This window comes from Galleria mellonella, unplaced genomic scaffold (genome assembly GCF_026898425.1).
Source record: "Galleria mellonella isolate WM207_F2 unplaced genomic scaffold, CSIRO_AGI_GalMel_v1 utg184, whole genome shotgun sequence".
Lineage (NCBI taxonomy): Eukaryota > Metazoa > Arthropoda > Insecta > Lepidoptera > Pyralidae > Galleria > Galleria mellonella.
In genome coordinates this window covers 11886731-11896394 of record NW_026442025.1, presented here as the reverse complement: position 1 = coordinate 11896394, position 9664 = coordinate 11886731, and the positions used below count along the sequence as shown (strand labels likewise).

The 9664-nt window shown below is 29.0% G+C and overlaps 1 protein-coding gene across 1 annotated transcript in view; it reads left to right on the top strand.

Moving 5' to 3' along the window:
- Positions 1–3711: 3711 nt before the first annotated feature.
- LOC113517876 (leucine-rich repeat-containing protein 24-like) overlaps positions 3712–9664 on the top strand; it is an 85240-nt gene continuing 79287 nt past the window's right edge. Inside the window, exon 1 of the mRNA XM_052893758.1 lies at positions 3712–3963. The gene's annotated coding sequence lies outside the window, so the exon portion shown is untranslated. The remainder of the gene's footprint in view (positions 3964–9664) is intronic.

The window sequence follows — 9664 nt, the reverse complement described above, 5'->3', positions numbered from 1 at the left end:
AATATATTACAAATACCTATGTCCTTTAATAATCTCTAATAATCTCCTTCAATAGAAAAAATATAAAAAAAATACGTTTATATTATAATAATAATTATATTATTTATAATCATATTTTTAATAAAAAATAAAAACATATATTTAAATATTTCATATTATTGCATGTACTATATCTTTATATTTCTATATGTGTTTAAAAATGAATAGAATTTTCATTGTGCCTTCGATCAAATTGTAATTATTCCTCTCTATTTACTTATTTTATTTAACTCTTTATTGCACCAGAAACATAAAAATAAACAATGACATATAAACAGTTCAAGTGAAATACAGTAGCATAAATTACAGATTAAAATATATTTATAAAGGTATAAAAAGCGGTATTATCGCTAGGGCAATCTCTTACAGGCAAATTTTGGTTAAAAGAGAACAGATAGGAGTGGATCGGTGGCGCTAGGGTGAATTAATAATTTATACGTATGCTATAATGACCAAAAACAGCAAATACATTTTATTTATTAAATTACTATGTATATATATATATATACATAGCATACACAAGAAAATGTCTATCCAAAGGTTGTCTAAAAGACATCGCTTTTAGCAATAAGGCCGTTGTTTTTTCAGTGTTATCTCTTCTATTGTCTATGTTTATAATAAATTTACTACTGTGATCTCTTGAAGTGAACAATATATTATTATATAAGAATTTATTTATTTATTTATATAAGACACACTAACAATATGTTCACAATAATTACACAGACTAGATACAATGCTATAAATAAGCTTAAGACTAGATGAACATATCAATTAGAGGCGTATACAGCTCTCACAGGTACGTGTTAATTTATATTAAGGTAGCAATCATACAATTAGTGAAGACTTAATTATTAATTTATACTATTAACAAGCTTAATAAATTGCTTTAAGAAATTGGCAAATTTTAAATACATGCTCATAAGAAAAATGCGGATCAGTTAAGATACTTTTCCTTTTTAATGTCGGTTTAACACATAATGATTTATCGCCATGTAGTCCCGGCATAGAATAGGCCACCCCTTTCTTTCCCATGGGTGTTGTAAGAGACGATTAAGGGCAGGCGACGGCTGGGCAGCAGTGTCCCTCTTAAAACATCTCCAAAGCGTAACTGCGGCTGCCAATCCGCCTATCAAGAGTGGCAACTTCTGGCAAAACCCCTCAAGGAGGAGGCATATGTTCAGCAGTGTACAGTTAAAAGCTGATGTGATGACGATTATTGAAACTGACAATAGAACACATTCTGAGATGCTATGTCTTTAAACCTAACTCTTAACCTTTTGTTATAATTTGACAGTTTCACGAAGTTACTGTTTTATAATTTATAAACGACATTTAACCAAGAGGCTACAGCATGGGGTTCTTTAAAAGGGGGATAAAGAGGTTTCTTCGGTGTAAGCAACGCACGCGTAATACCTATGGTACTGCAGGTGTTCATAGGCTACGGTAACCACTTGCTATCGGGTGGGCCGTATGCTTGTTTATCACCTCAGTGGTATAAAAAATAAATAAATAAACGAATCTTATATGGCTTAAAATTTTTTAATATTAAAAAAATCCAAAATGTACAGTCTGATAATAAAATTATATATTTTACTGAACTAACTTGTGGAATTCCTTATCACTGGTTATTTGATTAGAATTATTTTGTTTAATTCCGCTACCGTTAATATGTATGGACACACGTACTAATGATAGCGGAATTAAACAAAATAATTTCAATCAAATAACTTCTAAAACTGTACTAGAAAACAGGACGCAACAGCATGGAAAGCAGAGCGCATTAATTCAAATTATGCGCTCATTTCTAACCAGCCAGTGACAGTTATTGTCAAACGTGCGGAAATATTCTTAAAAAAATAACAAAAGTATAACATCCAGACACGGAGTTATATTTACGGTTTATTTGGTTTTATTTGCACCTTTTTTATTTATTTTATTTATTTACTCATTATTACACCGCTCAAGGAATAGTACAAAACTTATTGGGTATTGTTCTATTTTTAAATTTATATTTCATTCATTTTTAAGCAATTTTTTTTTATTATAAGAAGTTAGTCAAATCAGAGTATAATAATATAATATATTTATACATATTCAGGTTTTTGTACACCTAAACCTTAACATGATTTATTAAGTTTCCAAGTTTACAGAATTACATGTCAGTTCTCCTTTTCAACCCCTTTACATGCATGCAACAAGGATTTATTGTTGCGTGTATGTGAAGAACTTATTTTATAAATATAAACTTTTATTATTTCAGTAATTTATGGTATCATGATGAAGTCCTAGAAACCATTGACAAAAGAATGCAAACTTCATTATATATAATAAAATAATATTTATTTAAGAAACATTAATTAAAAGCATTTTAAATCGTCATTTTTTTATTACTCTACGACGTCCAACTGGAGTGCTATTTCAACTGAGAAGAACAAACAAGGAACTCAGAAGTCGTTTCAAACAAAAATTGATATTAAAATTAATAACAGTAGTATCTTGTATTTTTATGATAGCATTTAAAAATATAATTTATATTAATTTATCTAAGTTATAACCGATATACAGCATTTTTTAACCCGTAAGTCGCAATAGTCGGCTAAAAAACCATTTACAGAAATTACTGGGTAAGGGAACAGGCATAACACTGACTGACTGACTGTTCTCAGAAATAGCAACACATAAGGGCTACCATGAGCATCGCATCGCATTGTATTATGTCTATGATACTGTTCATATTTATAGGCGACGGTTACCACTTTCCATTAGATAGGCGGCCAGCTTGCACTTCTAAGTATAAGAAAAAAGGCGTGTAATAAAAACACACACAACTTTTAAAAATGTATGTGACTTAAAAAAAAAGTGTCTTATCCTCAAACTTCTTTCACATTCGTCTATGCGCTATAGTGGTTCTTTTACCATTTATGCTACTAGATTATAGTATTCTTTATATATATATATATATATATATATATATATATATATATATATATATATATATATATATATATATATATATATATGTGTGTGTTATTTGATTAAAATTGTGACAATATTGTACACCACTCTACCCGCTGACATTGATGTTCCTTTACATTTTTGGTTCGCTGGAAGAGAACTCTTTTAGAGTTAAGCTCGCTTTTGTACATTTGAACACCCCTGTCATATTTTTGTTTATAATTAGTGTGTACAATAAAGTATTAAATAAAGAAATAAACATATGTTTTCCTATTTGTAATACTGATTGAAATTTAAGTGTAAATCATGAACGTAATCTTTTAAAAACAAATATTGCGAGCTGCGACACTTTGCCGTTTAGAGCTGATCACAATTTCAGCCACGTTCCATTTTAGCCCTTTTCACAAAGCACTTATTTTAATTAATCTCCGTTACACGTTCCGTGCCTTCCATTACTGAATTTTTGGTCCGAATTCGAATGAAAACGAGCTTAATTAGACCTATTTCTCATACAAACCGCCTGGCATTCCTCCCAAGAGCGCGTAGTCCGCTGCGCGTTTACGGAATACACCGCGAATAATTTATATAACGTATTCCAAGACGTTTACGTGCATGTTTGCTTTCCACAATTTATGCATTGCGCAATACGGTCGCGAAATAAATATTTTTATGGGAGAATTTCTGACTAAAATTATGGTACCATGGTCAGGGGAGAGCGGGGTGTATAGTTCACGCAAACTCTGCGCCCATAAGCTTCTCAGTTGGCACGACGCGAGTTCGTGTCTGGACGTGGCGGATCTGTGTTCTGAATTCGAAATATTTTGAGATTTCGAAATATTCGAGTTATGCCAGTGTGTTACTGTGAAGGTGGCAGTGTTTAAACCTTGTGTATCTATTGTACATAGACGAAATATGGAATGGTTGTTCGGAAGTTTGTTTTTTTAAAAGTCAACGGATCTTCAGATGGTAAGTTTTAATTTTAAACTCGAACGTTTATACTCATTTGCATTTCGAATTCGGTAATTTATTTACGGTATCGTGTAAACATTTCTTGCGTTATTTGTAAGTAAAATTGGATTTGGTTATCGTATTTATTATCGCGTTGAATGTAAGATTTATTGTTTGTAATTTTTATTCACATGTTTAAATTTATTAATGTATCTATTAATTATTACATAATTACTTATTATTATAAGAATTTTCTAGCAAATGCATGTTACGGAGCACGATATATTTGTTACATGTAATTTTGTTTATAATCTATTATTGTGGTATCAAAAAAAAAAACATGTTTAACATGTATATTATTTTGTAAAAACTTATAACATGTTAATATTATACTTGTATAAATAGATAATAAAATGCGATTTTAGAATATAAAATGCAGGTAATTGATTTTAAAGAAATTTCTATTTACTTTAACCATCTTATTATTATTTATTATTAAGTAATAGTAAAGATTCATACTATACTAAATATATATCGCTTGTATGTATATATATATATTGTACATTATATTATATATAACATATACATATTACCTTTCTGTTTCCTCTATATTACAATATAGAGTTATAGCTTGTTTTTTTTTTTTTTGTTATTTTAATACGGTTAAATCTTTGTTATAATAATATTTTATCCATTTATTTCTCTATGTATTTATGATATGTATATATTTATTTATTTAATATACTATGTGTATGTTTATATTAGTCTAATTATGTGTTATAAACATATATACGGCTATATTAAGAATTTCTTTTCATATTTACTTAATTCAGTAATGCACTGCCTACTTATTTCTCGGTTTGCCTAATGGTTGACTGGTAGAGATCACCGTTCGGTATTAAGTCCGCCATATGTACATAGAATTTCACTGTGCAATAAAGTTTAAATAAACACATAATGAAAACAAAAACAGTCTACAGATACTATAGCTGAATAATTAAAAAACATAATAAAATATTATTTTAGAATACGAAATCTAAAAATAAGTAAAATTTTTTTGAGAAAATTCTTATTTACTATAAGAATTAATATTCTTAAATCTTCACCATCTTTCTTTTTTTAATTTATAGTCATTTAATAGAAGAATGTTCATAAGGAAGTATAATTGGGTATGAAGAGACATCATCGTCTGGCAATTTTTAAAAATATAATTCTATTTTCAACGAAATATAGGCATATGTTATTTTCATTACAATTATAGCAGGTGACAAATGTTTAATATAATAAAGTGATTAATTAATAAGTAAATCATAGAATTAGTTGTTAAATAAAAAAAAAAAACTATTTCATAGTTTACTTTTGACGTTTCCAAATACTTTTTATTATTAAATTTCAATATTTTGGTGATAATGTAATAAGAATACCGTTGCTAAATAATATTTTTTTGCTGTTAGAAGTCGATTGCTTGGGCACCTCTGTCCCATTCGTGTTTCTACTGTGAAGCAGTTGTGTTTGCATGGCTGTGTTTTGGTTTGAAGGGTGGGAATTTACAGGGTACAGAGGAATAACATTTGAGTCCTCAGGAATGACAACGCATGGGGGGTATCATGGGCGAAACAGTATATTCTGTTATATCCACTGCTCATGTCTATAGGCGACGGTTACCACTTTCCATCAGATGGGCCGTCAGCTTGTTTGCAGCAAGTTGTATAAAAAAAAAAGCTTTAAATAATTTAGTTCGTACATGCAAATTGAAAAATATTTGTTTTTGAAAATTGACAAAAAAAATCTTTTATCAGCTTGCCATTTATGAAATTTGACATACATGTAATATTTGTAATTGAGTTAGACATGGGCTCTTTTTTTTATTCTGGTCAATAAATATATCCCGGTCACTTTGACGAGGTTGCGACACAGTATATTAGTCCTTATTTACAGTTTTAAATTTCTATAACATATCAGCTATTATTAGCTGTTCACTGTTGAACATAAGCCTCTCCCTTGGAGTTTTGTCAGTAGTTGCCACACTTGGCAGATGGGTTGGCAACTGCAGTTAGGTTTTGATGGTGTTTCAAAAATAACGCTATTGCCCATCCTTCAACCATTAAATTCCCTTAGGCGCTTCTTACGACAATCACAGGAAAAGAAGGGGTGGCCCATTCTATTTCGGGACCAAGCCTTAAATTTCCATACAAATTAGTTATCCACAAATTCCTACTGATGAGTTTTGGGTCTGGGTAACCTCTTGTAAATAGTGTATTAAAATAAACCATACATCAAATTTTAAGTTAGATTTTCAGGAATAAAACCACATTTTTGGTTCAATAGATTTTCGTAGTAGAAAAAACATCTTAAAAGATATTGTTCTATAGCCCTTATTAAGGTCCTTATAATCCCTCCTATTACATTATGAAAGTACATTGGTGATAATTTAAGTATGTAAATATATTTTTAAATATCTCTCTTATACATAGAAGTCGTCTAAATACAACTTTATTACGAATACATGATATACATTTTAATCATAAGCACCTGTTGTGGATACTTAAAGCTTTCTTAAGTACAAGTTTATCGTACATAAATGAATGAAATAAGAAACATAAATCATATAATGTTTGGTTTATCTTGTTGTAATTTATTTATGTATAGTGAACCCTTCTACTGACCTCGCCATAAATAAAAGATGTCTAGACATCTTCCGAAGCGTCCAAAATATTATAATAATACAGACATGTCTAATATTATTTACTTTATGTAAATATTAGGCATATGGCTATAGTATACTACTCAAAGGGAGTATTTGGGCATGTGTGTGTTGGTTTGCCCTTGCCTTGGGTAGTTCCAATTTAATTTTACTACTAGATTTGCAGTAATAACGAATTGTTGTTGAAATTATGATTTTTAATATTGAAACTATATTAAATTTAATATTGAAATATATATATATATATATATATATATATATATATATATATATATATATATATATATATATATATATATATATATATATAAAACGAAGAGGTGACGGTATATAAAAGCAATTCAATTGTAACGAACGACGTGAATGTGGCTGCTAATTAGTGGGTCGTCGCAATTTGCTTCACACTTCACGCTCCTTTCAGCAACCATAGATTATGCAGTAACAGGGAGTTCGTAAGTTATAGACTAGTCTATTTTAGAATAAAAAAAATTACGTTTTTAAAATATGACTTTTATTCACTAAATAATATAAAATAAAGTCGAATCCCGTCTATCACTGTGTATGCTTAAATCTTTAAAAATACACAAGCGATTGTAGTGCGGTTTTTTTTTAATAGATAGATTAATTCAAGAGAAAGGTTTATATGTATAATACATGAATAATATAGTAGAAGAACACTCATAATTTTAGAGGTATCTAATATGATGTCATAATGTAATGGGGGGCCGGCGACGCTATTTAGTATCAGCATTTCACTTGTGCGAAGCCGGGGCGGGTCGCTGGTTTAAAATAAAATGTTAAATTGTAAATATACAATAACATTTGACAACGAAACATGTAAAAAATCTAATAGTGCCAAAAAATATTAATAATCAACGAAATAATATAATTAAGTATACACGTGATTAAATTTAAAATATTTGAACTTAGAATGCGGAATCTAATAACTGTCACTATAAAAAAAAAATATGTCATCTTTTTCACCACCACTGCCCTTCAAATGCTTTCTGTTTTTACCCAATGGTAAGCTAGTAGAGAATGCCATATGGCATTAAGCTCGATAAAGTTTTATTACCTAATATAGAATAAATGACCAAATAAATGTAATGTCAACTCGTTGGTATAAGATTTCGTGTTTTTGGACTTCCTACTATAATAAAAAACAAAAGCTTCGATCGAGATTAAATGAATATAGAATTAATATGAGAGTAAATCTCATACATGTTTGATGGTGTACATGACACGTGGTGTACATGTTTAGCTTATTTTTTAAGGCCTCACCTACCATTCCATTCATTCTTTAATTCCTTCTACTCAAAGGTTGTCTGAAAGAGATTGCTTAGGCCTCCTTTTTTATACTACATTATTCTCATTGAAAATCCTTCAACAGTTACTGTAATATTGGTACAATAAAGTGTTAAATAAATAAGCATATTTATTGAATACTTTTTTTGTAAAAATAAATTATCGATTTAAGTAAAATTATTAAAAAAAGTTTAAAATTTAGCCAGTTATTTTGATTCGAAATAAACTGTAGACCTGATTTTTAAAAAAATATATGCAACCAATCTGAAGGTATGACTAAAGGTACAAAAATTAGATAAAAAAAGAAGATGTTTCCAAATTGTTGTATTTTTATAAACTCTTTATAAATGACGAAGTTATGAGGTAAAAAAACAGAAAAAAAGAATTACAACCGAATTTGAACTTTTTTGGAGGCTGTAAAGAAACAAAATTTGTAAGAAAAAATATTATTGATAACTTTTTTTTTTTTTAAAAAAGTATAATGTTACACACAGAAAGAAAAATACTTTCTTCAAATTCGAATTGAAGGAAATTTCCTCTTTCAGATTATTTTCAAAGCTCGTACCCGCCAGCAGATAATTTTTCAAGCACAGTCGTAATCTACCTATTAATATTAAACACGAAACGAGGAAAATGAACAGAAAAATATTTATGACTCATAAAACATTATCTGATTGTAATAGGCTTACAGCAAATGCGGGCAATATACTCGTATGTTGTTACAATACAGTAAACGGAACGTGGCAAGGTAATACTGCCTAGTATTAAAGAAGGGACTGCTTTTACTTTACAGCCGACTTCAAAAAGAGGAGAGGTCATATTAATAAGATAGGATTAATAAAAAAAAAGTCTTGAATAGTGTAAAGTAGACATTTGTCAACATTCGCTGTCATAATCAACGTATCACGACTAACACCATGCACGTCTCAAATTAAATAAATGACTGTAGGGCAATAGATTTATATAGTAATTCAATTATGTAATCCCAACTATACATGTATATATGATATATATTCTTTAGCTATATAAAGGTTGTAAGCCTCTTAATAATAAATAGAAATTAAGCACAAGTTCTCACAGTTCATTTATTTTAGATATCATACTATTAAATCATATATTTACTTATTTTACTTTGTATATGAAATATAATAAATAATATAACATAAATATACAACTTCTGTTAATTCATTCAAACTTATTTAACTACAGCTTCTTTAGGATTTCCATCAACAATAATTGTGATATATTTTATATAATGACCACGTGGTTTACTATGCTTGTTCACTCTTGATACGTCAGGGAGCTCCGCTCTGTTCAACGGTTGGACAAGAAGTGTCTCCCCACCCAAATAACAATCTTTTATATCTACAGGACCGAGTTCGAGTGAACAAGTCAGCGAGACCACGTGTTCTTACAATTTTATTACTTTTTATTCAAGTATCATGACAATAAATAATTATAAAATTAATTAAAATATAAATTAGTGTTCTATATACATTACAAGAATAATTTATTACCAAATTTGGTACAATAACAATTTTAACTATTTATTATATTTAAAGTAGTTAGTCTGATTTTTATTAATAAATGTAGGTATACATTTTAACACAAGATGTTTAAGAAAATTAATATAATTTAAAATAAATATCTGACACACGCTCGAAGGGAAAACGTGCATAATGTTAATCGATCATGCACGAGCTTTTTAAT